This window comes from Doryrhamphus excisus, linkage group LG12, assembly GCF_037039965.1.
Source record: "Doryrhamphus excisus strain RoL-2023G ecotype Guam linkage group LG12, RoL_Dexc_Guam_v1.1, whole genome shotgun sequence".
NCBI classification, from domain to species: Eukaryota; Metazoa; Chordata; class Actinopteri; order Syngnathiformes; family Syngnathidae; genus Doryrhamphus; species Doryrhamphus excisus.
This window is the reverse complement of record NC_136368.1, coordinates 10496745-10523526: the sequence shown is the minus strand read 5'-3', so window position 1 is coordinate 10523526 and position 26782 is coordinate 10496745. Positions and strand designations below refer to the sequence as shown.

At 39.3% G+C, this 26782-nt stretch overlaps 1 protein-coding gene across 1 annotated transcript in view; it reads left to right on the top strand.

Moving 5' to 3' along the window:
* LOC131136231 (tomoregulin-2) overlaps positions 1 to 26782 on the top strand; it is a 128425-nt gene that overhangs the window by 65162 nt on the left and 36481 nt on the right. The gene's annotated exons all lie outside the window — the stretch shown is intronic.

Below are 26782 nucleotides of genomic sequence, written 5' to 3'. Positions count from 1 at the left end.
AGCAGGAGGTAGCGATAACAAACCAAAGATAGTTTACACATGGTAACAAATGACAAGACTATAAATCCTCTGAATGTAATGTATACATTTATTATTCCGTACAGTACATGTTGAAGCTGCATGTGCAGTGAATGTAAAAATGATATTTGCACCATACATGTTCCTTTGTTTTTGGTTCCACTTTGGGTGGGTACAATTTGGTGCACATGGCAAACGGGCATCTTCACGAAGGATGTGTTTGTGACAATGTAGGTATGGCTGCTGAGTGACCTGTCTGACATACTGTATACAGTGGACCCTCAGTTAATCTGCTCTAAAAGGTCAGACTCAAACCAAAGCATACTGAACTGGACTGAATCACAGTTTACCATAAAAAAAAACATACATCCATTTTTTATACCTCTTATCTTACGTGGGGTGTGGTGGAGCCTAATCCCAGCTGACTTCTGAACTGGTCGCCAGCCAATCGCATATAGACAAACAACCATTCACACTCACATTCATACCTATGGACAATTTGGAGTCACCAATTAACCTAGCATGTTTTTGGAATGTGGGAGGAAACCGGAGTACCCGGAGAAAACCCACACATGCATGGGGAGAAACTACACACAGAGATGCCATACAAAAATAGTCATATTCAAATTGCAATGTAGCCAAGGAAGACTGGACAGTAAAATGTGGGTTTTCGTACACCCCGGATTTCAAATGATTCATTAATTTTCTATGCCACTTGTCCTCACTAGAGGAGCCTATCCCAGCTGACTTTGGGTGAGAGGCAGGGTACACCCTGGACTGGATTATTTGCTTTTTTGTCAAAGATTTTTGCCATTTCTTTGTTCTCTGTTTTGGTCCAGTGTCTCGGTTTTTGTATAATATTGCCTGTAACAAATTAGTGCGTTTGCGATAAACTATAATTTTCAGCTAAATTAATTGCCTGAATGAAGTACACTACGTGCCCTGATGGCTGCGTGGCTTGCAGTGTTTTGTATTTAAAGCTGTAATTATTCTATATAAATGTGTTTTGGTTAATATTTTTGGGTGTCTGGAATGGATGAATTGGATTGACATTATCTCCTATGGGAAAAAAATGTCTGTTTCGATTTCTGTCAAATTAATCAAATTGGAGTTGCCCTTCGGCTTGGCAGATCTCCTTGCAGTCACTCACCAAATTTCACATATCCTGTGTAGGGCTGCAACTAATGATTTTTTTCTTAGTCGATTAATCTGAAGCTTGTTTCAATTACTCGAGTAATCCGTTAGGCCCGAGAGTCCACAACCTATCAAAAATGTTGATCACTGTTTTCCAAAGCCAATCATTGATTCACTGATTAATTGTTGCAGTTCTAATTGTACTATGTCTCCAGGCAGATTTGACTGGGATTTCACTCAAGACTGTTGTTTGATTGTTTTTTATTTTTCCTTCTTCTTCTGTCTCACATTGTGTGAAAACAACATGTGGTAAAATTATGTATCAAAGGTCAAAATAAAAAGCAAGGAAGAAGTGAAGAAGAAGGACAGTTGGCAGAGGTGAGAGGAGATTGGTGCTGCTGTTTTATGTAAAGGGGAGGGGGTTAAAGAAAGTGGTTGTAAAAGCAGGTTGGACTCCTAATGATGAAACCGACAGCAAAGGGCCATCCAGGATAAAATCAAAGCCTTTTAATGACAAATGATAAATCTACACTCGTAAAGCTCTAGTCAGCTGGGTTGCTGCCAGTTTTATTGGCAGTATGGTTTATGTTTGTGTATTCAGAGTGTAAGATACAGACACACATGGAGGAATTTATGTTTGTGAGACTATATGCTCTTTTGTGTGTCAGTTGTTTTTTTTAATCTGATATAGTAAAACGTAAGTCAACTGTGTAGGGAAATGCCCTTAAGCAATGCGCCTGGTCACATGACCTCTACAGTCAGCATCAGACATTTGTCCAAAACCAATTGTCCCATGGAGGGGAATAATGCTGAACTCGCATATGAGCCTGAAAGGACAAAAATACCATCACCTTTTTGTCTCGGAAAGTTGTGTAAAGGTTGGACTCCCCTCACCAAGGTGCCCTTCAGCAAGGCACCAAATCTTCAAGTGACTTTTATGTGCACAGCCTTGTGATTATCCTTCTTTTTTTGTGGTTAATTAGTAATTACTCTGTGACATTCATCTATTTCTATGCCACTTATCCTCACTCAGGTTGCAGAGGTATGCTGGAGCCTATCCCAGCTGACTTTGGGCGAGAGGCGGGGAACATCCTGGACTGGTTGCCAGCCAATCACAGAGCACATATAGACAAATAACCATTCATACACACATTCTATGTCACCTTGACACTCGTATTGCCCAATATTGTAGACATAATAATAGAAAAACCAAAAAAATAAAAACTAAATAAGACTTGTGCTCATGAGTGTTGCTGTGAATGTGTTCAACTATAAAGGGAGTTCAGTGCGGAGGACAGGAAGTGACATTGGGGGTTCAGAGTTGTGTTTTAGATTGTCGTGGGTTATATCTGCAACACTACAAAATCTTTCATGGCCCCCTATTCTGAATGACTTATATTTGTATTTTCGTTCATTTAGCTATTTCTACGCTAAAAGGGCTTAATTAAGTCAAAAACATGTCAAATACATATGCATATTTGCAATCAATACAATGGGCCATATTCAACCTCGAAACATATTGTTATTAATTAATATTTTTTTGAAAATTCATATTGTTTTGATAGAGTGAAGCCGAAACTCAAAATGGCAAGTTATTACCGTACTTGTGCATTAAGCCAATATTGTAATAATAATTTGGGATGTAAGTGTAGATGTAGATGTCAAAGTTCACACCCCTCCAGAAGTAGGGTAAGTAAAATGAAAATAGTTGAAGTAGAGAGAGACTATCCTTTGTACCAAAGTGATTTATCATGTTGTCAAGCAACTGTCCAGGAGTCTTAGTTGCATGTTAGAAAACAGTCAGACAAAGATTTAGGGCGTGAAAAGTGGGCCAACCAATATAACCAATACAAACTATACAAACAGCAAACATCAAACTCGAATACATCACACTATCTATACATTTAAATAATACTCTGACTTATGTTTGAATGATTTAGCTATTTCGGTAGGCACTTTTTTGTGCCATTTTTACTGTACAGTATTTTCAATAGTTATTCAATTCAATAATCATGCAATGAAAACTCTATCTTACATTTGTTCACAACCAGAAAGTGAACCCGCAAAGAGGTAGCAGGTTCCAGCTGACAAAAGCACCAAAGTGAAAGACTTTCAGTCCTGTCATGCTGTGTGGGCTGCTGGCATTAAAGTGAACTATTTCATTGCAATTACTAAGGCTAACTCTTATCTAAATGAAGCAATTTGTCAAGGTCAAAAAAGTGTCCCATAAGTTATCTCAGCCATTTTCTGTCTGAATGGTGAAAAAAGGGATTTATTATGAGTTCTTCGAGGCAGAGCAAGAGCAGGGTAATTACCATTATTTATTGTACCTGCTCCTGAATGCCTGTCAGTCTTTTCATCAACTTGATTCATTGTGTGTTTTTAATTGTTTTCGGAGGTTTGAGTTGGGTTAGACTCCTTTCAGCACCATTGTTATCATATTGTCCTTCCACTCATTATATACAAATCTCTTCACGGGTGCCAGTACTATAGTGTCTATTGCAGAGCTCAATCCCGCCTATGAATGACATTTTTGAAACATTGAAACATTTTTGTAGCAGATTCCTAAAAACACCAACACATTTGTTGTACAGGACACAGATCTTTACAAGGATCTTTTTTTGATTGATGATTTAATCCTGGATATTGGGGAGGGAAAGGGACACAAAAACCTGTGAGTGGCTCTGATATGAACTGCAATTGCATCCTGTAAAATGATTTATATTGCCGAAGTACAAAAACTTTGGAACTATAGTAACAATTGTCATCTTTGGGGTCTGCCACTTGCGTTAATTAGCTTGAAAAGCGCCCTGATGCAACATGCAAACTCCACACAGAGATGCCCCAGGGGAGAATTGAAGGTCTTCCAGATCTCCTGACTTTGTGCTTTGTGGCCTTCATGCTAACCACTCGGTCACCGTGCGGCCCACCAAATTACTCCATTGATTCCATTGATAAGTGATTTTCACATATTTTCACAACGCCACTGTGCTGTACCGTGACAGAAAATCTTGAAAATGATCAAGGGTGCCCAAACTACAGCGAAAGGATTCATCTAATGACCAAGCCCTCCAACACAATGGATGTGCAAGCACTTAATTTATTTCAATTAATTAAGTATGAGGTTCAATTCCACCCTCGGCCATCTCTGTGTGGAGTTTGCATGTTCTCCCCGTGCTTGCGTGGGTTTTCTCCGGGTACTCCGGTTTCCTCCCACATTTCAAAAACATGCTAGGTTAATTGGTGACTCCAAATTGTCCATAGGTATGAATGTGAGTGTGAATGGTTGTTTGTCTATATGTGCCATGTGATTGGCTGGCCACCAGTCCAGGGTGTACCCCGCCTCTCGCCCAAAGACAGCTGGGATAGGCTCCAGCACCAACCGAATGATTAATGAATGAATGAATAATTAAGTATGATGAACTTGTCAATCCATTTAATCTTTGTTTTGTATTGGAGTTAAATGAAAAAATTCTTAATGATGTTAGCAGCAGTTACAGTATGGATACTGTACGATTTGTCTTTACTAGCTCAGGACTACAAGATAACACCATTTATCTTTTGTCTTGTCTAACTTTGGAAACTATTGAACCGAGAAACAGATTACAAAAAATAAAATATCTGGATGACCCGCAGTTCCTCTGATGATTGTTTCATTCTTCCATTCCTGTTCCATTGGCTTCCACAATGACAAGTTGCTGCCACAGTTGCACAGCTATTGCCATGGTAACCAAGTTAGAGGTTTATGGAAGTGAGTAATCTAATCTTCCCACTTTGTGGCCTAGCGATAAGGTTTACCACTAGCAGCCCACCCACATGTCTGTGTGTATTTATGTGTGTCCTATTTGGTCATTCTATGCCACATCTCTCTCTCTCTCTTGGACACACACACACACACACACACACACTCACACACAACTTATCTTGCCAATATGTTCCACCCTAATAGGAAGGTGAAAGCCGAAGGGCAGATAGGCTCCCAGCCTCATTTAGAAGCCTGAGCGTCACTCAAGTTGACATTCTGCACCAATATCCTCAAGTTTGAAAAGAACCTCCACTGTAGTAATTGGAGCAGTTAGGGAATGGTTACTCTGAACTGAAAATGATTTTCTTTTTTAAGTATTAACATAGCATGGAATAATTTTCAGTGGTGTGCAATGATGCTGAACTGAAAACAAATAGGACTGAATTGGAATATTCATATATAGTATACAGCATATAGTATATACTGTATATATACACACCTACACATATAGTTTACGTTTTCTTGGTCAGGCCCAATGAGACGGCCTTGGTAGAAGGCTCTACCAGCTGTGATTGTTTATCGCTTCAATGCTCTTGGCTCAAGCAACAGTATGTTTACATACAGTATTATGCTACTATTTGTAACTTTGGCATTCGAGAATGCGGGAACTTGAACAGGAAAAAAAACTGCCCTATTTCTTTATACTGCATACTCCTGTAAATAGATATCACAAGAGTGATGATGAAAGTATGCAGGAGAACAAAGACATGAGGTGTAGGGCGAAGATTGAGGTGGCAAAGGCTAAATGAGAGGCATTTGTTGAGTTGTGTAAGAAATTAGACTGTAAGGAATGAGAAAAGGACCTGTACAGATTGGCAAAGTAGAGAGATTGTGTAAGGAAAAGGATGTGCAGCAGGTTAGGGTGATCAAGGACGGACATGGGAATGTGCTCACAAGTGAGGACAGTGTGAGTGCAAGATAGAAACAATACTGAACTAATGAAGGTTGGAAATGAGAGAGAGAAGGATAGAAGGTGTGTTCCTGGCATCAGTCAGGCTGAAGTTACAGTGGCTCTAATGAGGATGAATAATGAGAATGCACGTTGGTCTGATGACATACCTGTGAACGTATGGAAGTGTTACTGTACATATGTGAGACAGGAGTAGCATTTTTAACAAGGTTGTTCGATAATGTCTTGGAAAATGAAAAGGTGCCTGAGGCATGGAAGGACAACGGAATGTTCTTTAAGAACACGGACAATGGTCAGAGTTGTGGCAATGACAGGAGCATAAAGCTGATGAGTCACACATAAAGCTCTGGGAAAGACTTGTGGAAGTAAGGCAAACGGAAGTGGTAGAGCAGCAGTAAGGTTTCATGCCAAGAAAGACCACCACGGATGTACAAATATATTTTCTTGCTCTGAAAGTCCTGAGGGACATGTACAGTGAAGGACTGAAGGTGGTAGATTGTGTCTATTTGCGTTTAGAAAAAGCATACAATAGGTAGAGTTAGGAGATGTGATATAGCATAAGGAAGTCTGGAGTGACAGAACGACGCTAGATGAGGGCAGCAGGACAGCAGTGAGGTATTCTGTAGGTGTCACATTTAGGTGCTAGTTGGGGGTTGGACTGCATCAGGGATCGACTCTAACCGTCTTCCTGTTTGCTACGGTGATGGACAGATTGAGAGATGAGGTCAGACAGGAGGCTACGTTGACAATGATGTTCTCAGATGACATTGTGATCTGCAGCGAGAACCGAGGGCATGTGGAAGAAAAGCTAGAGAGGTGGACGAATGAGCTGGAGAGGAGAGGAATGAAGGTCAGTGGTAGCAAGACAGACTATGTGTGTCAATGAAAGGTCATCAGATGGAACTGTGAGAAGGAGTGGAGGTAAGGAATATGAAGGAGTTTTTAGGGTCAACTAAGAGAGAGTGGAAAGAGGTGAAGAAACTAGTGTAGGCCGTGTGAAGTGGGTTGAGAAGAGTGACAAAAAAGCAAAAGTGAGGGGGAAGACTTACATATATGGCAGTGGTGAGACAAGCCCTGGTGTATGGTCTGGAGATGGCAGCTCTGACCAACAGATAAGAGACAGACCTGGAGATGGCAGAGCTGAAGATGCTTAGATTTTTGTTTGGTGGGATGACGTTGGACAGGGTCAGCAGATCAAAGGAACAACCCAAGTTAAACATCTGGGCGACAAGGTCAGAGAGGCCGGACTGAGATGGTTTGGCCATGTGACAAGGGGAGACTGTGACGAGATTTGTAGAAGGGTACTGGAGATGGAGCTGCTACGCAGAGGAATAGGGGGAAGATCAAATAGGGGGTTTCTCAATGTGGTGAGGTAGGACTGTGGCTCTCGTGGTGAGGTGCTTGTTTCCTAACCCTAAAGTTGTGGATTCCACGATTTACCAAAGGAAAACAAGAGCGTATTATCTTGCAGAAACATTATATCAAGCTTCAAACTGATATAAACATGACCAAGCAGTATCATTTGGTTGGTTCAGAAGTGGCTGAACATTTCTTCAGAACAGTCAACAACCTTTTTGCATTTTGGTTTCACAGTCACAGTCACCCATTTTGGTATGTCAGTGTGTGGCATGTACATGTTCTCCTCATGCATGTGAGGGTTTTCTCCTTCTTTCTCACAGATTCCACAAAAATGCATATCAGGGTTAATTTGCAGGTGACCGGTCATCTGGGATAGGCTCCAGGTCATATTTCGAGGCCTCTGACCCTAAAGCGGACACGTAGTATAGAAAATTGATGGATTGAAAATGCATACTGACACACCATCACTGCAAGCTTGGAGTTTGTTTTCCAGAGAGTGATAAAAGTGGTTTGATGTGTGTGAGTGACAAGCACAGAGTGTGTTTTTACCAACCCTTTTGCTGCAGAGCTCTGCATGTAAAGTTCTGCAAGCTTTATAAGCAGAATCTTGTTATGATAGTGGTCAGCACGGAAAACTCAGTACACAAGTAATTGGATGGGAATAACAACAACGTCTTCAATGCCACTGTGGAAAGTTCCCTTTAATTTGAATCTAAAATGACAGAGCACCAATGGTGGCACAAGGGATTTTGTACATTAGCATGCTTGGAAATGGCATCCGTATTTTAAGTCGCTGCTGTCGTAATTTTGGTGGAATTTTGCGTTCTTGTCTCGCCATTATCCTCATTACCCTTTGAAGTTTTCAGTAGCAGTGAGAGAGCTTGTTAATTTTGTGTCTCTTCATGTGCACCCAACTTTCACCCAGAGGTGACACCAGAGTAAACTATAGTATTTATTACAAAAAATAATATAAGAAGAACATTTGTACGCATTTTCAATAAAATTGATATATTTATTTAAAATTTATATTTTTAACGATTATGTGTTCTTTTTCCTTCTGATTTTTTTTTGCAGCCTCTACTTATACATAAAAAACATACAAGATTTTTTTTAATGTACATCTCAAAAATCCACTTTAAACCCGATTCATTCATTTCATATGTCCAGGCAGTGCACATTAGAAAGGCTTGGCAGATAAGCCTTTATTTTGGCTTGGGGATAATGTTGTAATCTAGACCGAGAGGGATAGGATCTGAAAATGAGATAGAAGTGAAGTCGTTAGATCCCTTCATCTATACATGGTCGCTCCCTCTCAGCCATTCGGATTTCGCTCTCCCATCGTCTATCTGCAGGAACACATCCACTCACACCGCTGTGAAATTATTAACATTCCAATTGCCCGTATTGGGGTGGGTGCTCAGTGGGGGCTCCAGATGAAATGAATTTGTGTGGTTGAGATGGTATTTGGCATGAGGTGGGAATCTTGGTGGCAGCTGGGGTACATCAGCGCTATCAGTGGAGGTGGATGAAGAGTGAGACAGAGGCTGATGAGAATAGTGGGGTCGCCCTTGGGCCAGACCTCGATTTCACCAGCATTAGGGATTTTATAGTCATATATATTTTTTTTTTTTTGTCGTCTTCAAAGTAATGCAGCAGAGGTGAGATGAAGAGGGGAGAAAGATTGCTTTGAATCAGGGTGCCGCAGAAAGAGAGGGATGGACGAATATTGGTCACATGAGATGGCAGGATATGACCTTTTCCTGTAATGGTAGGATTTGACTGGGATTTAGAGAGGTACCGGGAGAAATGGTTGTACCCTTAAGACTTTTTGAAGTGATGTGGGTGTGTGAGCAGTTACTGATATGAACTGCCCCTCTCTGTGCAGTGTAAACGATCTACAATTGGGATCTGAAAGAAGATTTCTTTTTATATTGGTCATATAGCAACAACTGATCTTGAAGCTGCAAATTGAACCAATAATTAGGGTTTGGGTATCTTTAAGTATCCGATACTGGTCCATAATTGGTACTTTTAAAACAGTGCCGGGTTTTAAATGATGCCTTAATGAAATGTTATCAAAAAACAAATGTTGTGACAAGCTGTTCTTATGCCAAAGTGATCATATACGTATTTACTGTACTGCGCAAATGTGGAGATGGCCTGTCACATGTCACAAAAAGATTGTTTTTTTGTTTTTTTTAATTAACAAACAGCATTTTTCAGTCTTTATCCAAAGGCACTTGACTTATTCTGAATCGTCTATAAAATCTGTTTTTCCAACTAAATGTGGAAATTAGCGTTTCTCTTAAGAGACTGTCAGCCATGTTGCGCTTGATGCGTAAACATCTGAAGGCTGTATATTTATGGGTTCCAATACTCAACTGAGGGGGGGAATTTTTCATGTCATTTGAATATGTAATATATATTCATTTTCAGAGTGGCATGTTCTCAGTTCTCAATGGGCTTTGTAGTAGAACGGAAATGAATGAAATAGGCAATTAGTATTGGCATAGATTGTTTTCCTTAAATATTAGTAAGTCTGCACTTGGTGATTCAATGTTGATAGAAACATTAAAAAATAAATACTTTTTTTTTTTCAAAATTGCCATGTGTTGTATTTTTTTAAGCTCTCAGAAGATCATGTTAGCTGAAAAAAAATATTATTCATATACTGTTTATATGTACCTTTTTGGGTTGGGCGATACCGTATATAGAAAGTCTTCCAATGATAAGAAAATTACTTATACCTGTATAAATGATAACTGTAAACAGTCAAGTTGCACGCCGCAGCGGACCTTGATGCACAAGATGAATGAAATGTGCTTTTATATCGTCAGATCATGATACGTCCCAAAAATATTGTTAGATATTCTAAGGTCCATATTGCCCAACCCTAGTACCTTTATATTTTACTATCTCATGATCTTAGTTTAGTAACTTACAGTTTTTTGGGGTTAGTTGCAAGGAATATATTAAAAAGGCAGTATTCACATTATTGTTACACAAGCCTCACATGTTTTTTTGGCAATCATTGATTCCACCTTCCTTCAAGCATAGTTGTCATGCGACAAAAGGGTGAAACATATATACATTCCTGATCAAAATTTAAGATCAGTTGAAAAATGGCATGAAATTACATTTTGCACCGTTGGATCTTAAAATTAAGGAGGTTCTAAGTTGGGCTTCAGAATGCAAATAGAAGAAATGTGAGTGAGACAAATAAGCTGTTCATCATTTTATCAAATGATTTTTAAATCAAGCCCAAATCATTTTAGATTTAAGCCATAGCTCCAAAAAATCCACAAACTCCCTCTGAAATAGGAATAACATTTTCAAAAATTGGTTTGTTGTCATTTTTGATGCCATTGATCATTCTAATGATCTAGTGGCTAGTGGCAATGTTGCTCCAGGTGGTGAAGATGGCTTCACAAGGGACATCCGCTGTCTGGAACTGATTTTGGAAACTTCCTTTGCCATGTTCTCAATTGGATTTGGATCATGGTAACACGCAGGATGGTGCAAAAGAGGGAGACTTCATCTGGCAGATGTCCTCTGTTAGGCAGGCATTTTGAACTGCAGCGTTGAACTATTAAAAAAATAACAATAAAATAAAATAGACGAGGACCTTCAGTCATGCCCCTGCAACATGTGGACGTTTGAATGGTTTGGCTTGTGTCTTAATCTTCTCATCACCTGATGAAAAGCCTTATTTTAGTTTAATGGCTGTTTGCAATAAATTGCTGACTAAAAAAGTCTCACTCCCATTTCTTTTTACACTTTGAATCCCTCCTTAGAACCTTTTTAAGATTCAGCAGTGCAAAATGTAAATTATTGCTTTTTTTTAAGTGATTTTAATTTTGGTCAAGAGTGTGTAGCAAACATTGGTCCGGAATCAGAGGTGAACGTCAACATCAAGCTATTGTGAGGGCTTGGAGTGGGGGGTGTGTGTCAAAAATAGACATTGTTATGGCCATATCAATTACTCACATTTTTTGGCATTCACTGGAAGCCTTGGAATTTAACCCCTGTGAAAGCAGGGATCTACTGTCCTTGTGTGTGTGTATGTACATATGCATACTGTATATATCAAGCTGATTGTTTTTGCTGCTGATGTGTTATGGCTACGCCATCACTTTAAAAAAGACATTTCTGGTGTGTTTAACTGCCTCCAACGGTGACTTCAACTATCAGAAACGCTGCAGGAAATGGAAAATCATTATTGGCCTTCCCTTTTCTTTGTCTGGGCTTCATTTCTCTTTTGGAAAATTGCCATTGCTCATTTTTCTTTTTCAATGCCTTGAGAGAACGAAAGATTTGTTCCAAGAACAGGCTTGTCTAATGAAGTGGTAGAATGCAGACATGTTTTTTTTATGCTTAATGTAAAACTTGAACACTTCTGTCAAGCTATTTGCAAAGTAATATATATCTTATAACCTAAGCGAAGTTGACCTATGTTCTTTTCACAAGATAAAATTTACTTGAGTTACCATAAGAAAGTACCACAGTTCCTCAGAGACATTTGGATTTTAATTTACGATTCAGGTTTTGTATATATCTTTGTGTTTGCAAATCTCAGGAAATACACTCATAACATGTGAATTCAACATAAATTACATGATGCAGTATGTATATCTCAACTCAATCCCTCGTGTTTTATAATAACAAGGTTAAAAAATGAAAGTAGATTATCAGACTTAAAATTTTCAGTCATAATCATATAATCTTTTTTTTTTTAAATAATATACCGTCAAAATGGGCATACAATTGTCCCTCGTTTATTGTGGTTCATTCATTTCATATATGAAATAACATCCCCATGGTCACATTTCTTGTTGTTAATTTTTTGCACAGGGCAGTCATTCTGACACGTACCTGACATACATATGTAAAAGAATGGGAAATCCTGCACTACTTCTATTTTGTTTACACCACATTGCTCAGTGCTTACACAGGCTACAGGATCTCTACAGGAACACAAGAGACAGCCACCACTTTAAGCATAGCAAGCGATTGAGCTAACGAGTTAGCCTCTGATTTATTGTGAACTCAAGATGGGGTTTGGAACTGAGTGCAGAAGAAAGACAAAGTGAGGAGCCTGAAAAATACCACTTCCACATGGAATGTGAGGATAACTTGTGTCATGTGATTTGTCTGGAATGGCTGACTCCATTCAGTGCAAGTTCAGGTCATGTAACCTAAGTTGCTATACTTAGTATAGGTAGGTATTTCCACAAAATGTCCAAGAAATTTTTGTTCTTGGTAATTCTAACTCCTGGAATGATTTGATGTGTTAATTCAATGTACTCACATTTTAGACGTAATTGGTGTACGTAATACTAAGCTAATTATAGATTTTTAGATTACATCATTACACATATCTTCAGGGTAAAACAATAGACACTCAACTGTTTATTGTGCAGTACAAAAATGTGCAAATAAAAATATCTTAAAAGGGGAAAGCTATTAGTGAAGTGGTGTGGCATGTTTTCTAAAATTCCCAATTCTCAATTCAACCCGGATACTCCACAAAGAGTGGCATGTCGTCATGCTGCTGCCCTCATTGATCCCTGCATCTCCTGCGAGGAGTCAAAGTGTCTGTCTCTCCCTCATTCTTCTGAAACGCTGCACAAAAAGACACCACAGCAAATACAATAGCACAGATTTAGATTTTACCACTTATTCCTGAATCTTATTGTCGGTGGTGCAAGCTTATTTACAACAGGCTTAGCTTTTCGTGTCTGAAAAGTGCATTAGAAAAATACATTTTAAGAAGATACAATGCTCAACGTTTGCGGTTAACCAAATGGCTCAACACTTAACATACAAAACAGGGTCAGGAACTTTTGTATGCCACTTTTCACGCAGACGTTATGCTTCTAAAAATAACTTTTGTACCGATAAAACAAATTTAGTGAACCATTTAAGAATTTAAGATTTTCATGGAGTAAGAAAAAAGCGTATTTCTCTTTCCTTGTCCGCTCTTACAGCCTGCTGGTGCTATGCACACAGGATTTGCCATCAGCTCACTTCCTTCTCCTCGCTTGAGATCAAATTCTGCCACCATTCACCCACCACCGGGTAGTCTCAGGCTTCTCTCCAGCTCTCAGTGGCGTGAGATTGGCCCCTCAGGCTGGTGGCAAGATAAAGTGTGGCATGGAGAGGCTTAGTGGGCAGCCAGATGACACCAGTAAAGTTGGTTCAGCATGGATGCAGGTCAGAGGCTGACATTTTCAGGGAATTTATGCATAGTGGAGCAAGCAGGTGACGGGGACAGAAGGTGCAAAAGTGTGCCAAGTTGGGTGTTTGCTGAGGGATCGTGGTCTTGGAAAGCATCAGGGAGGATCTGCTCAAATGATATCTGATAAAATCTTTTTTCCCCCATATTAAAGTTTACTGTAATACATATATATTTCACAAACTCCCATAATAGGAGGCACAAATAATACAAATAATAATAGTTCACAAAGTCAAAATGTATCGAAATGACCAAACAGCGATATTTTAACCAAACCACCAAAACTTATTTTTTCTATTCACAAATGAATTAAAATAGACTGAAAATCATGTGTGTAACCCACCAATTAAAAATCAGTCACGACATAGACAGTTTCACTTTAGTTAGCATGAGCTGAATCCCAATTCCACCCCTTAGCCATTCCCGTTCGTCTTAGCCCTTCTATTAGCACTTTCCAACCCCTTAAAACCTAGGGCCAAGGGAAAGGAGCCACTAAGAAATGGGGCAGCACTTGATTCTCATTACATGATCACCCTTCACAGCTTACTGGCTGTGACAGGCAGATGGGATAATTAAACTGTTCATAATAAATGGTAAGTTTGGTAATGGAAATAAGGTAAGGTGCATACATTTCTACATTATTACTATGACATTTATCGCAAAACAACAAGCAACTAATAAATAACAGCATACAGCCAGTACTGTTACCTTTTACCCCTTTTCTTTAAGGAGAATTGGGACACCACTTGATTTTCTATGCATAAAATGATAATTTCGGAAAAGGAGTATTCTTAATAACAAAAATTTTGACAGATTTGTGAACCATATTTGAGATGAACAGGCCTTTTGTGTACATGGAAAATAAGGCAGGGTGTTCTAATTTAAAGGTAGAGGAAACACTGCTCAGTCATTAATACATTTCTGTGGAATGTCATCTCTGCATTGCTAAAGTGTGTTGATATTTGTTTTTAACTAGTTAACTAGTTTTTAACTGTTCAGTTCTTTCCTTGCCTCACAGGTTTGGATACAGATAATAATGAAAATTATTATTATAAATTTGAAGAAAAAAAATCACATCCAAACACTTGTATTTAACACTTGAATGTATTTTAATTTCAAATGTTTTATTTACTATCACTGTAAAGTGGTTTAAATCTGATGGTGCTTATAGTCTCACTTAGTTCTTGCTTGTTTTCTTAGGGTGGGCAACCTCGACATGGCATCAGTCTGCATTATGTAAAATACCCAAAACAAAACACACCAAAAATTCATTTAACCTTATTTTATGGTAATAATGGAGCTGGTGTGCTCCTTTTATAATTTACCGGTGGCCAGATCATATGCAGACATAGAACATGTCCACAGAGTTGACAGCATGTTGTGTATTCTTTGCAACCCTATTGTCCTTTGACTAATATGCCTAAATTACTTGACATGTGTTCTCCCCATGCGTGCATGGGTTTTGTCCGGGTACTCCGGTTTCCTCCCACATTCCAAAAACATGTTAGGTTAATTGGCTACTCCAAATTGTCCATAGGTATGAATGTGAGTGTAAATGGTTGCGTGTCTATATGTGCCCTGTGCCCCGGAAGTCAGCTGGGATAGGCTACAGCATACCCCCACATCCATAGTGAGGATAAGCGGTATAGAAAATAGATGGATGGATGGACTTGAAATGTGCTACTGAGATCAACTTGTATCAGATGTTATTTTAAAAATAAGAATGACAGTATAGTCATCTCTGGGATTTAGAAAGTCACAGCCATGTCAAGGAACGTGTGCCCACTGGTCTGGCCTTTGACATTTACTAGAATATGTAGATTCCTCTTATGTAATGTGTTTTTTTTTATTTTTCTTACTTCCACCTCGGATTCATGCACTCAAAAAAACAAACGAAATCTCAAACATTTAAAAGGCTATTTCCTCAATGAAGAAGCTGGTGTTTCACCAAAGTAATTAAAAAAAGATATGTTATCATAAGCAGCTCTGGAACATCTTAGTAATTTGTATCATATTTGCTGCAGGACACCCAGTCTATGGCTGTCAAGTTGAGCTATACACTGGGGGAGTCAAGTAGCTTGAAGCCATATTTGCCATTTAGCCCTCTCCAGTTGATATCTTCACCAGTGGATTAGGCATTCATTTTGTCATTACCCCCCACAATCTCTTACAGTCAAACTTCAATCTAAAGGTGACGGAGAGAACTGTAATTGCCAGTGAAAATATATACAGTATGTGCGTGTTAGACTAACCCTAAAATTGACACCAGACGTGAAACGTTGTGTGGGTGTACCAGCGTGGGCGTAGCAGCGCAGACGTGACATACACGATACATGTCTGGTTTGAATTCGGGAGAACACAATCCACAAGAATAGATGCACATACAGAATCATTTCAGTTGTTTCAACAATAGTTTAACTCGCAGCACAGAAGGTTACAAAGCACAGAAAGGGCACATATTACCATGGGCAATTTTATGCAAAAAATCAGCTAAGTACAAAGTACTAACAACAAGCGCCAACAACAACTAAGTATAGGTGGTCCTTGGTTTAAAAGGGACCTATTATGCCTTTTCCCCACTTTTCTGATCTATAAATGTAGTTAGAATGCTATATTCTTGTGTTAAACGATGCCAAAATTTCAGATAATGAGGCTTGCGCATTTAACTGAGCAAGTGAGCCCTGAAAGAAGTTTGGGATGGCTCCAAATGCTCGGTTCCAGAGGGCGCTGCAAAACTGTTCCTTTGTGATGTCACAGAGGAGTGGGCTTACTTGTGGCCGTGGCTATAGGCGCAATACACTCTGCTCTGCCCCACGCTCTACTTCCCCTGCCTCCCCCCAAATTCTGCTACTCTGTTCACATTGCTAGCAAAGGCTTGTAAGGCAATCAGTTTACAATTCCGAAAGACGCCACCATCAGGTACAAGTGATTGGCGTTCCTGATTCCCTACCAGCAAAAGAAATGCATTTTAATCTGTAATTTGCATTTCACACTGTACTGTTTCGTGAACATGGGCCAGTATGCAGCTGGACTAGCCGACAAACGTGCAGAAGCCTGATGCCTTCCGGATCGGATTCGGGATTGAACACATATGGCTGTATGTTGAGAGCCGACGGCACAACACTAAGCACTTGGAAGTGTGACCAACCACAGTGGAGAGGGGGTGCCTGGAGGCGGGCTGTGGGTGGAATACATTAAAACAGACAGTTTTCGGGGGAAGCACAAATTCCAAAGAAATACAGCTGAATAGGTGCAGGTTCTGGAAGAACTAGAACATTTTCAGTGGTAGTTATATTGTGCAGCTACTCTATAGGAGTCCACAACAAAATACAAAGGGCTGAAAAGTAAGCATAATAGCTCCCCTCAAAGGTATTTTGTGTTTCTGCGTTTCTGATCTGCATGTAAACATGAAGCAGTACACATTTCGCAAAGTCACTGCCCACGATTTGCTTAGTTATACACAAATAACCGTACATATGCATAAAGTTTAAGAACAACTCGTTAATTAGTCTCAATAATTTACTAATAGTTTAACAACCATGGAAAAAGTGTTAATCTCGTATGAAGCAAATTTTCAATGACGTTATGGAATACAGCAACACAGTCAGGAGATCGGGAAGAGTTGGGTTTGGATCTCTGCTCGGGCATCTCTGTGTGGCGTTTGCATTATGTTATATTTGTACAGACAGAATAACTTATTAGCGAGTGCTTCCAGCTAAATTAGTCAATTAGTCAATTAGCTTTTGTAACGTAACATGCAAACATATAAAAAACAAATGTCAGCTTGCATTGCTCAACCATGTTGCTATCCAACTATGCATTTACAGAACCAAGACTCATATCCGTATGAAAATGGCTTTAAACCAGTAAATATCTCAGCCTCGGGAGCATTATGAAACAGTCTTTGCAAAATTGCGGTTGAAAAACATAAACACTGACATTACTTTTCCTCATTTTAGAGGTGAAGTCATGCAACTTTGCTGTTTTTTTTGTAACGCATCCTGCATGCACTTCTCCAGTACGGTGACTATAGTAGATAGGTGGCTGAATTGAAGGGCAGTCGCTGAGCCATTCAGGCGAAAAAAGCACATAATGCAGAGACTAATCCTCGCAAAGCTGGGAAAATTGAAGTTTTTAAAGCCATAATTCCTCCTTTTAATCCATTCAGCAAGAGTTTGACCCAGCTGAAGACCTTGTGCATGGACTTGTTAGCACTACCTGGCAGCAGATGAGCCAAACAGTCTGTTGGGATTTGTCATGCTAATGTGTGAGTGACTTGTTGCACAGTTACAGGTCAGCGTTTCCTTGTTTCTAGGTAATAATATTTGTGGTGAATTTAGCGGGAGCATTTTTTTGTTGGGCCCTTTTTGCTGACTGCAATCGTATTCATCATATTCACAGACAATTGATGTTTCGTTTGCTGCTCGTCTGGATCAATAACTGACAACTGTAAGATTAAGTGGTGAGTGTTTCACAAGCATGGTATTTTTTTTGTAGTACTAGCCTTAATGTCAGCAAAATGATTTTCAATCAATTTCATCAATGTGCGTTTACATTGGAGGAATCATTATTTCTTTATTTGCTAATTTTGTAATGTTGTCTTCTTAGAAGGACACAAACAAGTAATTAGTAATTTTGATGGTAGGTTCATTTTAATAGAGAGAGAGCGAGAGAGGGAATAGAAAATCCATTTACAAATTCAAAATCAAATTACTTCAAGGTTATAATTTAATTTGTATTTGATAATTTGAGTAAAGTAAGTAGTTGATGTATTACCAACCAATAGAACCTCAGACCAAACTCAGACCAAACTTGATGCCCGTTTTAGAGTAAAACTAATACACGGAAAATTCATAGTTCTTTATTTATTTATTTTTTTTGTATTTCAAAATAACAAAAGTATTGAGTCAGAAGATATGCTTGATACACACATACACACTAGTTTAAGCTTATAATTTTAACAGTCAGCTGGAATTGTTTGGTGGCCCACCCCACGAGCCACCTACATTTCAGGTATCAACTTACTGCCACCCCTCTGTGAGTAATGGTTTCACCTTGGCCATCCCAATGGAACATTTCTGCCTCCACCACTGAGGATGTGTGCTATATAGACTATGAATAATAAAACATTGACTATTGAAAGGTATGTGAATGCCCCTCATTTTTACTTCCCAGACAGAGCAGTGGGTAGGTTACATTTTGTGTCACATATTTGTTGACTTGTGTTTGTTTGGCGTCATGGGGTCGCTTCAGTTGTCTGGATGGCTGCATGTGAAAAGCTACTTCAGGTTGACTTAGATTGCAGGATATTTTCCCAGTTTGTTTTTTAAAAGTATGGAAAATTTGATAGGCACTTCTTGTTTTCAAATTAAAATTCAATTAATTGTGGTCAATATGTGCATATATATATGAAGCTATATAGCATACGTATATAGCTGCCTATATAGAATAGGCAGCATATACATTGATACAATATATTACTTAACAATGTTTACAAATAAATTTTTAAGGTGGGGCAGCTTTAATTTTGTTTTGATCAGAGGCGTAGTGGAAACCATGGTACAATCTTCTCTCTCTACATCGCGGCTTGAACATCGCTGCCTCACTCTTTCGTAGTTTTTGTAATCCAAAGCCCTTGTGAAATGTATGTTCTTTAATTGTACATTAAAAAGATAATAATGCCATGTAATTGGTTTAATAAAAATGTTAATAAAAACTTTACTATGACTAGACTAGACTAGAATAAGATCAATGGTCCATCAAAATGTATCCAGTGACATTTGGTTTGTTTCTTTCTTTTATTCAATTAAAATGACCACATAAGATGAAAACCAGGTATGTGAATTACTTTTGTTCTAAGATCTGAATTATATTTCTGACTGGCACATAAATCAGGTTAACCAGGTTTGCTGGCACAACACTCTATTATCATTCTTGGACTTTTGGCTTGAAGGCTGCAAAGTAAAAAGAGTTGCTTTTCGGTGTTCAGAAAGGAACGACAGCTCATAATTTATTCATAAAACTGAGTTAAGAGTATCTTTCCAGGGCATGTATACATTTTACCAATGTAGTACAGTACAGATGCACTGAAAATTATTCAACCCTCATTGTAAACTCAACTTGCAGGTATTTACAATGATGATAAAACGGTTTTGTTAATTTATTATTGCGTGTGACTAAATGACTGGTGGTGTCATTGGCTTAAGTTTTTATTGTGTTACCTTGAATTCAGCTGTTTTTAAATAATTATCTCTTTTTATTGTACATTTAATGGTTGCTAAAGTCGATGCTAACCAGTAATAGAACATGCACTGTGTGTAATGCATGCTATGTAATCTGGTAGAAACACTATTGAATCGATGTACAGAAATATGAATGATGTTTATGGCCATATTGAGCTTAAGTGTGAATTATTTAAAACTTGCTTACCGGTAAAGTTTTTAACAATATTCAATATTGACACATGTTTTCTAGCCTTTACAGATTAGGTTTTTTTTTTTTTAGGTTTGTTTTTTTGCACAATTTATTATTGCTCTTTAAACTAGCAAAATGTATGTTTTCTCCAATTACTCAATTAATATTTAAATAGACAAAAAATTCACTAGAATACTTGATTAATATTGAATTTAATTATGACCATCGGGTCTAGAGGCTATCAAACACGATGAACAAGGGATTTCTGTAAGGGGAAATGATGAGGATTGCAATTTTGCAGTGACAGTTTTTAATGAGACCATTTTTTTAAAGGTCTGGGTTATGTTTAATCATTTTTATGCACAGTTGGGAGTTTGATATATTTTTCACAACACGCCAATATTCCGACACACTTGAAGGCGCTGCCTCTGTCTTCAATTTCGAGTTTCATCATATCGCCGTGTAGTGTACGACTGTCAGCTGTCAGTCTTTTGATGATGACCAGATGAATTCTGCCACGAAAATGATCTCACAGTTGTGGAGTTGTAAATAGATTTCCCAAACTCTACGACATTTCCCTTGACTACAACCGCACCAAGTGGATCAACTGTATGTATAAATAACAACATCACTGCGTACATGCTTCATGTGGATTGGAGGTCGACGAAAGTTTAATATCCAAGAAAAGGAGACCCACCCTTGAAAAATGAGTGTCCCTCGGAAGTATCCCGGAGCAATTGAGGAGAGCTTGCATCCATAGGCCGGTGGGATGAATTTTACCCAGGGGTGTTATCTTCCCATAAACTGACATGCGATCCGTGAAAGATAATACAAGAGAAAATAAACCTGAGCCAACAAGCTGATGATGGCCCAGATTGAGGATACAGAATCAATGGGTACAGTCACATCGCATTTGCATCCGACTGCACGCCCATACACAGTTGTGAAACTCAGCTAAGATGCAATCTTTCAGCTGTGTGGGGGCTCCATGAAAAGAAGACTGTGCTGACAATTAAACAATGAAAGCCATCAATCAAAGTGACATGATCAACAGGCCACTGCCCCAAGTGGCTGATCCAACAGGGCAAGAGAACAGAACACGGTCAAAGGGGGGGAAAAAATCTATAAATATAATGGATATCAATATTGAAAAAGATGACAGATGAGACTGCTGCTAGAGGCCAGGATTCAATTTCTATTCTTTTTGTTCCTGCAGGAGACCATATCCCTGCTCACAGTCATTTGTCAGCCATGAGGCCAAATGAGGAGAAGGCAGCCTTGTCCAAAAAGTGAGCCAAGGGCAGTTGTTCTAGTGACGTAAATGGCAAAATGAATTAGGCACTAAAGAATAATGACTGACATCAATAATTATATTATCCGTGATTGGTGTGTATTGGATAAAGCATAATACTGCGATCAATATAAAATTCACCATGAGAACAATTCAGTGGACAGGTTTGGCATTCAAACCAAATAAACTGTATATTTATTACAGCAAGGGGGCTGGTCGCCAGCTGATCCTTTCATCCAAGGAACCGCACAATAATGCAGCTTTCCAATCTCAGATTGAGGGAAGAGGGGGGATGTATTTCAGCTTTATTGATTATGAATAACTATGCAGCATAAGAATACCAACAACTTGCTCATTGTAAAAGAGGGCTGCAGCTATCGAATATGTTTGTAGTTAGAATATAGAAAACATGTTTATGACTTTCTAAATATAAAAACATATATAATATAAAATAATATAACATCGTTAGAGCCCCTACTCATGAAATAACACACCATAGTCAGTTTTACATTCCATTATTGTTTGTTTGCAATCACATTGCACCAGCAACGGGATCATTGCCGAGACAAAAGATGGTTGCCGCTAGCATTGAATACAATGGAACCTTGGTTAACGTACATTGTCATTAGTGTGTATTGTGGTTAAAAATTGTGACTCTGTCTACGTACATTTTCTGGTTAGCATACAATATGGCAACAACAATAACAGAATAACAGAAACAAACAATGTGACAGTCAGTAAATAAGTAAATGTCTATGACAGCCATAAAGTCCATAATAGCAATAACAAGAATAATACTCATACACATAATACTGATAATACTGTATTGAGACAGTTATACAGTTACAATGGGGTGGTGTTGGTTGAAATAATCATATGTTGGCTCATTTCTGGTCACATGACGCAACTGGGTGGCAACGGGTCTTTTATATCATCACTTCTCTGAAACAGCGGTTTGTCTGTCTATATTGTCTATACTTTTCAGATTACCGTTTCAGGTCACCCAGAACGCCGTTTCCATGTGAATGAAAGGCTGAAACAATAAAATTCTCTGCCATTTTGACCTGAAAACGGTCACAGTTTGGATATCCCCAAAGAAAGAACTAACTCATAGCAAAACATGAAGGTGGTGATTAATGATACTAACCAATGTTCCACTGTATATATAAGGAACTAATACATTTGTGAGGTCACAATCAGCTGTGCTTTGTGAAGATCTGTTCAACCACAAAATCCATCAGCCTATCAAGGATAGTTTATTCCAGATTTCTATGATTCTGACTTTGAGGGACGAGCGGGGAAGGCCCTTTCTGCCCTGGTATGACTGTGGTCCCAGTCCATGAGTTGCCATATGTTATTCGATTTCCGGTTCCTGGTCAGGTATTGCTATACCTTTGTCCATATACTTTATTCTGCATGAATACAATCTAAACTTTCAAGGGTAATACAGTACTAGTGGTCCCTGTGTGGTGTTACATTGCCAGTTTTTCATAGACCACACACAGCTACAGTACAGGAAGCACCGTTCATCCCTCTCCTCTCTGAGGCTTTCCCCAGTGTGTTTCCAACCAAGGTCGGAGTGGTCTTTTTTCTTTTTTCCCAGGGCTCACTGGGCCTTCATTCATCATTTCTATGAGAGCTGCATGCCACGGTGCTCTAATTTTCTACTCTATGTTTAGGTCTGCATCATGATGTGTATGTTTGTGTGTTACACAAGGAAAGTATTTTATTGACTGAAGGACATGTATTTTCACGAATACGACACACTGTCACACTCCATGTATTGAAGACTGAGGTGGGAATTTCGTCCAGAAGGTCAGACTATATGTAAAATTGTCTACATTATTCTACTGTGAGTCCATCACCATGGGACTGATAATTAACTGTGTTTGTTATTACATACGCATGTCCACTCTTCACAGAAAATGCTTTCACAGATGGCATGGGAGACATTAATAACACAACAACTGTCCTCAAAAGCACAACATAAACATATTGATACATGTTTGTATGAACCATCTGCGCCAACAACAACAATGATATGGCTACTTATCATCTTTGGGATGTTTGTTCCAAATGATTTGAGGAGGGGTTTCTGTTTCTATTATATATGTCACAGCAGTTGTAGCATCATCCGGAAATAACAGAGTATTCCTACAAAGTGAGCGTCTGTACACGCACCCCTCATGCTCTCAGCATGACCAAACCCCAGACAGCAGTCAGGGGATTAGAGACGCTCTTTAACCACCACAGGTTGACCTTCAGAACCTATGTGTTTGATTACCATTTGCTGCTCATCTGTCGTGTGAATGTTTATCCTGCTCATCTTCTCTAATACTGTGTTATGTCAGCCTAATCTCCGCTTTTGTCTCCTCAAGAAACTTGATCAGATCGCTTTTTCTTTCTTTTACACCTTTGTATGTTGTTTTAGTTTGACGAAAACAAAGGGATTTGATGGAGATGGAGCTTGTCCAGACTTGAATCGATACTACAGCTTGTGTGTGCGTAAGTTATTGTGTGAGCACCGTAAGTGCTAATCATTTCGGTCATTACCCAGCATGTCTCCTGATTCCAGGGATTTTGCAGACAAGAGACAGGGGAGATGAGACTCTATCAGGGATTTGAGGAGTGGGAAACAATGTCCACCCGTTCACCAACGGTGATTGTTCTGGCAGGACAGAGATACAAGGAGAGTGGGCACAGGATGCCTTTTCAGCACTGCAGAACTTTTCTAATAATATCAAGAAGCTGATTAAGTTTAAAAGGTCTGGAATACTTGGAATGATTGTCATGCATACACTGTGCACATAAAACATGTTTTCTTCCTGATTTTGAGTCAGTGTTAATGTTGACATCAGTTTTATTAATAGTTATGGTAGATATTAGACAGTTTGATAGCTCAGTTGTTTCTCATAGAGGCCTTTACCATAAACGCACACACACTCAACTCGCAAAATCAGAGATGCGCAACACTTAGGTGTAACTCATGGAGAAATCCTGGGAAACACAGAATAGATGCATTCTTCTCAATCATACTAGCTTAACTCTCACTTTTGTACAAACTTAACTTTCACTTTCCAGTCTCACTTTAAGGGGAACCTTTTGGGAATTTTTCCCATCATCACTATCCTTATGTGAAACATGGACACACATTTCTTTTCCTTGTCTGTGCATTATAACACAAGAAAATGTGTTTATATGAGCTAGCTAACAATGCAGGTCATTGGGACACACCTATTTTGACTATGAAGCTCTCAAAAGAAAAAAAACCTAAAAATAACATTCCACCATTTGATGTACATGCTGTGATCATGCATTAACATGTAGACTGATACATGTAATGCAGTATCTTGACATTTGAAACACCGCCAAATGTTTTTTTCCAAAGCACATTAATACACATACTTATGCTATTTTCGTCAACAACAGCAGTATAGTAACACCAACAACACCTGAGGATGTGTGCTGCAGTCCTCAGGTAAAAAATATATATATCGGAACCTTCCATGATGATTTTCTGCGATGATTTTCTGCGACTTGAAGTTCACACATCGTGAATTACAGCACTCACAAATGGAGTCATCTCCTGAAATGTCCCAAATAAGCGTTGTGGCTCAAAGTTGATTTTAATTTGGTGGAAATGGCTCATTGACGCTAAAAGTGGCTGACCCAGGTCTAGGGCCTGACCAATTACTCGATTGGTCCCCTTTCTCAGCCGACGAGTTCTTGCGATTCTTCGCAAATAAAGTTGAGCTCATCAGGAAGGAAATAAAGGACACCCTACCGCCAGACAGGTTAAACATGTGGGCCGCCATGACCGCTGCTGGGACTACTTCCATCCTCTGTCCCACTAGTTTTTCCTACTTTGAGGAAGTATCTCTGGACTAGCTTACAAAACTTGTCAGTGCAGCAAAACAGACAGCATGTCTGCTTGACCCGCTTCCTGGGAAACTTGTTAAAGAATTGTTCCCAATTCTAGCCCCCTCAATCTTAAATATAATTAATCTATCACTCTCATCTGGCACTGTGCCTGCAGCTTTCAAGACTGCAGTGATTCGACCCCTCCTGAAAAAACCAACCCTCGACTCCGGGAGTATTTCCCACTATAGGCCGGTGTCTAACCTCCCATTTCTGTCCAAGATCCTTGAAAGAATTGTAGCACAACAGCTCAATGATCACATGGCTTTGGGTGATCTTTTTTAACCTTTTCAGTCTGGTTTCAGGATGAACCACTCCACTGAATCAGCCCTTGTAAAAGTGACAAATGATCTTCTTCCATCTATGGACTGTGACACATCTACAATATTGTTATTACTTGATCTCAGTGCTGCTTTCGACACTGTCGATCACTCTATCCTACTGGAACGCCTTCAAACATATATTGGTGTTACTGGTCCGGTACTCTCTTGGTTTAGATCTTATCTTGAGGATCGGACGCATCGTGTCGTTTGTGATGATATGACTTCAGAGTTCTGTGGTGTCACTTGTGGAGTTCCACAAGGTTCAGTGCTCGGCCCTCTTTTGTTTAACCTTTACATGTTGCCGCTTGGCGACATCATTCGCAAACATAAGATTAGCTTTCACTCTTATGCTGATGACACTCAGCTATATGTCCCACTAAAGTTAACTGACCCGCAGGACTGCTCTAATTTGGAGGCTTGTCTCATTGATATTAAACATTGATAAAACTGAGATGTTGATCATCGGCCCTGCTAAACAGAGCCGCCTGTTTAAGGACACCACTCTGAGTTTTGATAATAGCATAATTTCCCAAAGTGACTCTGTGAAAAATCTGGGTGTGATATTGGACCCGACTCTATCCTTTCATAAACACATTAATCTTCGCAATATTGCGAAGATACGACCTATTCTATCCACTTCTGATGCAGAGACCCTAGTCCATGCATTTGTCACGTCTCGCCTTGATGACTGTAATGTACTGCTTTCTGGTCTTCCAATGGCGAGTCTCAAAAGCTTGCCGTTAGTACAAAATGCTGCGGCGCGACTTCTTACAAGGACACGTAAGTGTGACCATATTTCTCCAATACTAGCCAACCTGCACTGGCTCTCAGTTCATTTAAGATGTGACTTTAAGGTACTGCTTCTGGTTTACAAAATATTACATTACAATATTTTTATCTGGTTGACCTAATTGTACCCTATGCTCCGCTCACAACACGCCGGTCTTTTGACTATCGCGAGAGCCAGAAAGAAGTATGCGGGCTCTAGAGCCTTTTCCATTCGGGCCCCAACGTTGTGGAATGCTCTACCTGTTAATATTAGAGCTGCTACCTCAGTAGAAATGTTCAAGTCCCGACTTAAGACTCATTTCTAAAAATATTCCCTGTCTGTTTTGACTGCCGCTCCTTCTCTCTCCCATACCGCCCCCGCGGTGAAGGGGGGGGGGTCCAGGAGAGGCTGTTTGGAAGTTGCCTTGACGAAACTGGACATCTGACGTGGCCTACCTTGTGGAGGCGCTGCAGCAGAGGGATGGTGATCATCTCAAGACCCGCGGCTGCCCAACTGTTCTAATGGCATTACATCTTGGACCTGGACTATTATACTCTCTGTTTATATTTAACTGTCACATGTTAACCTCTCGACATCCATTGCAGC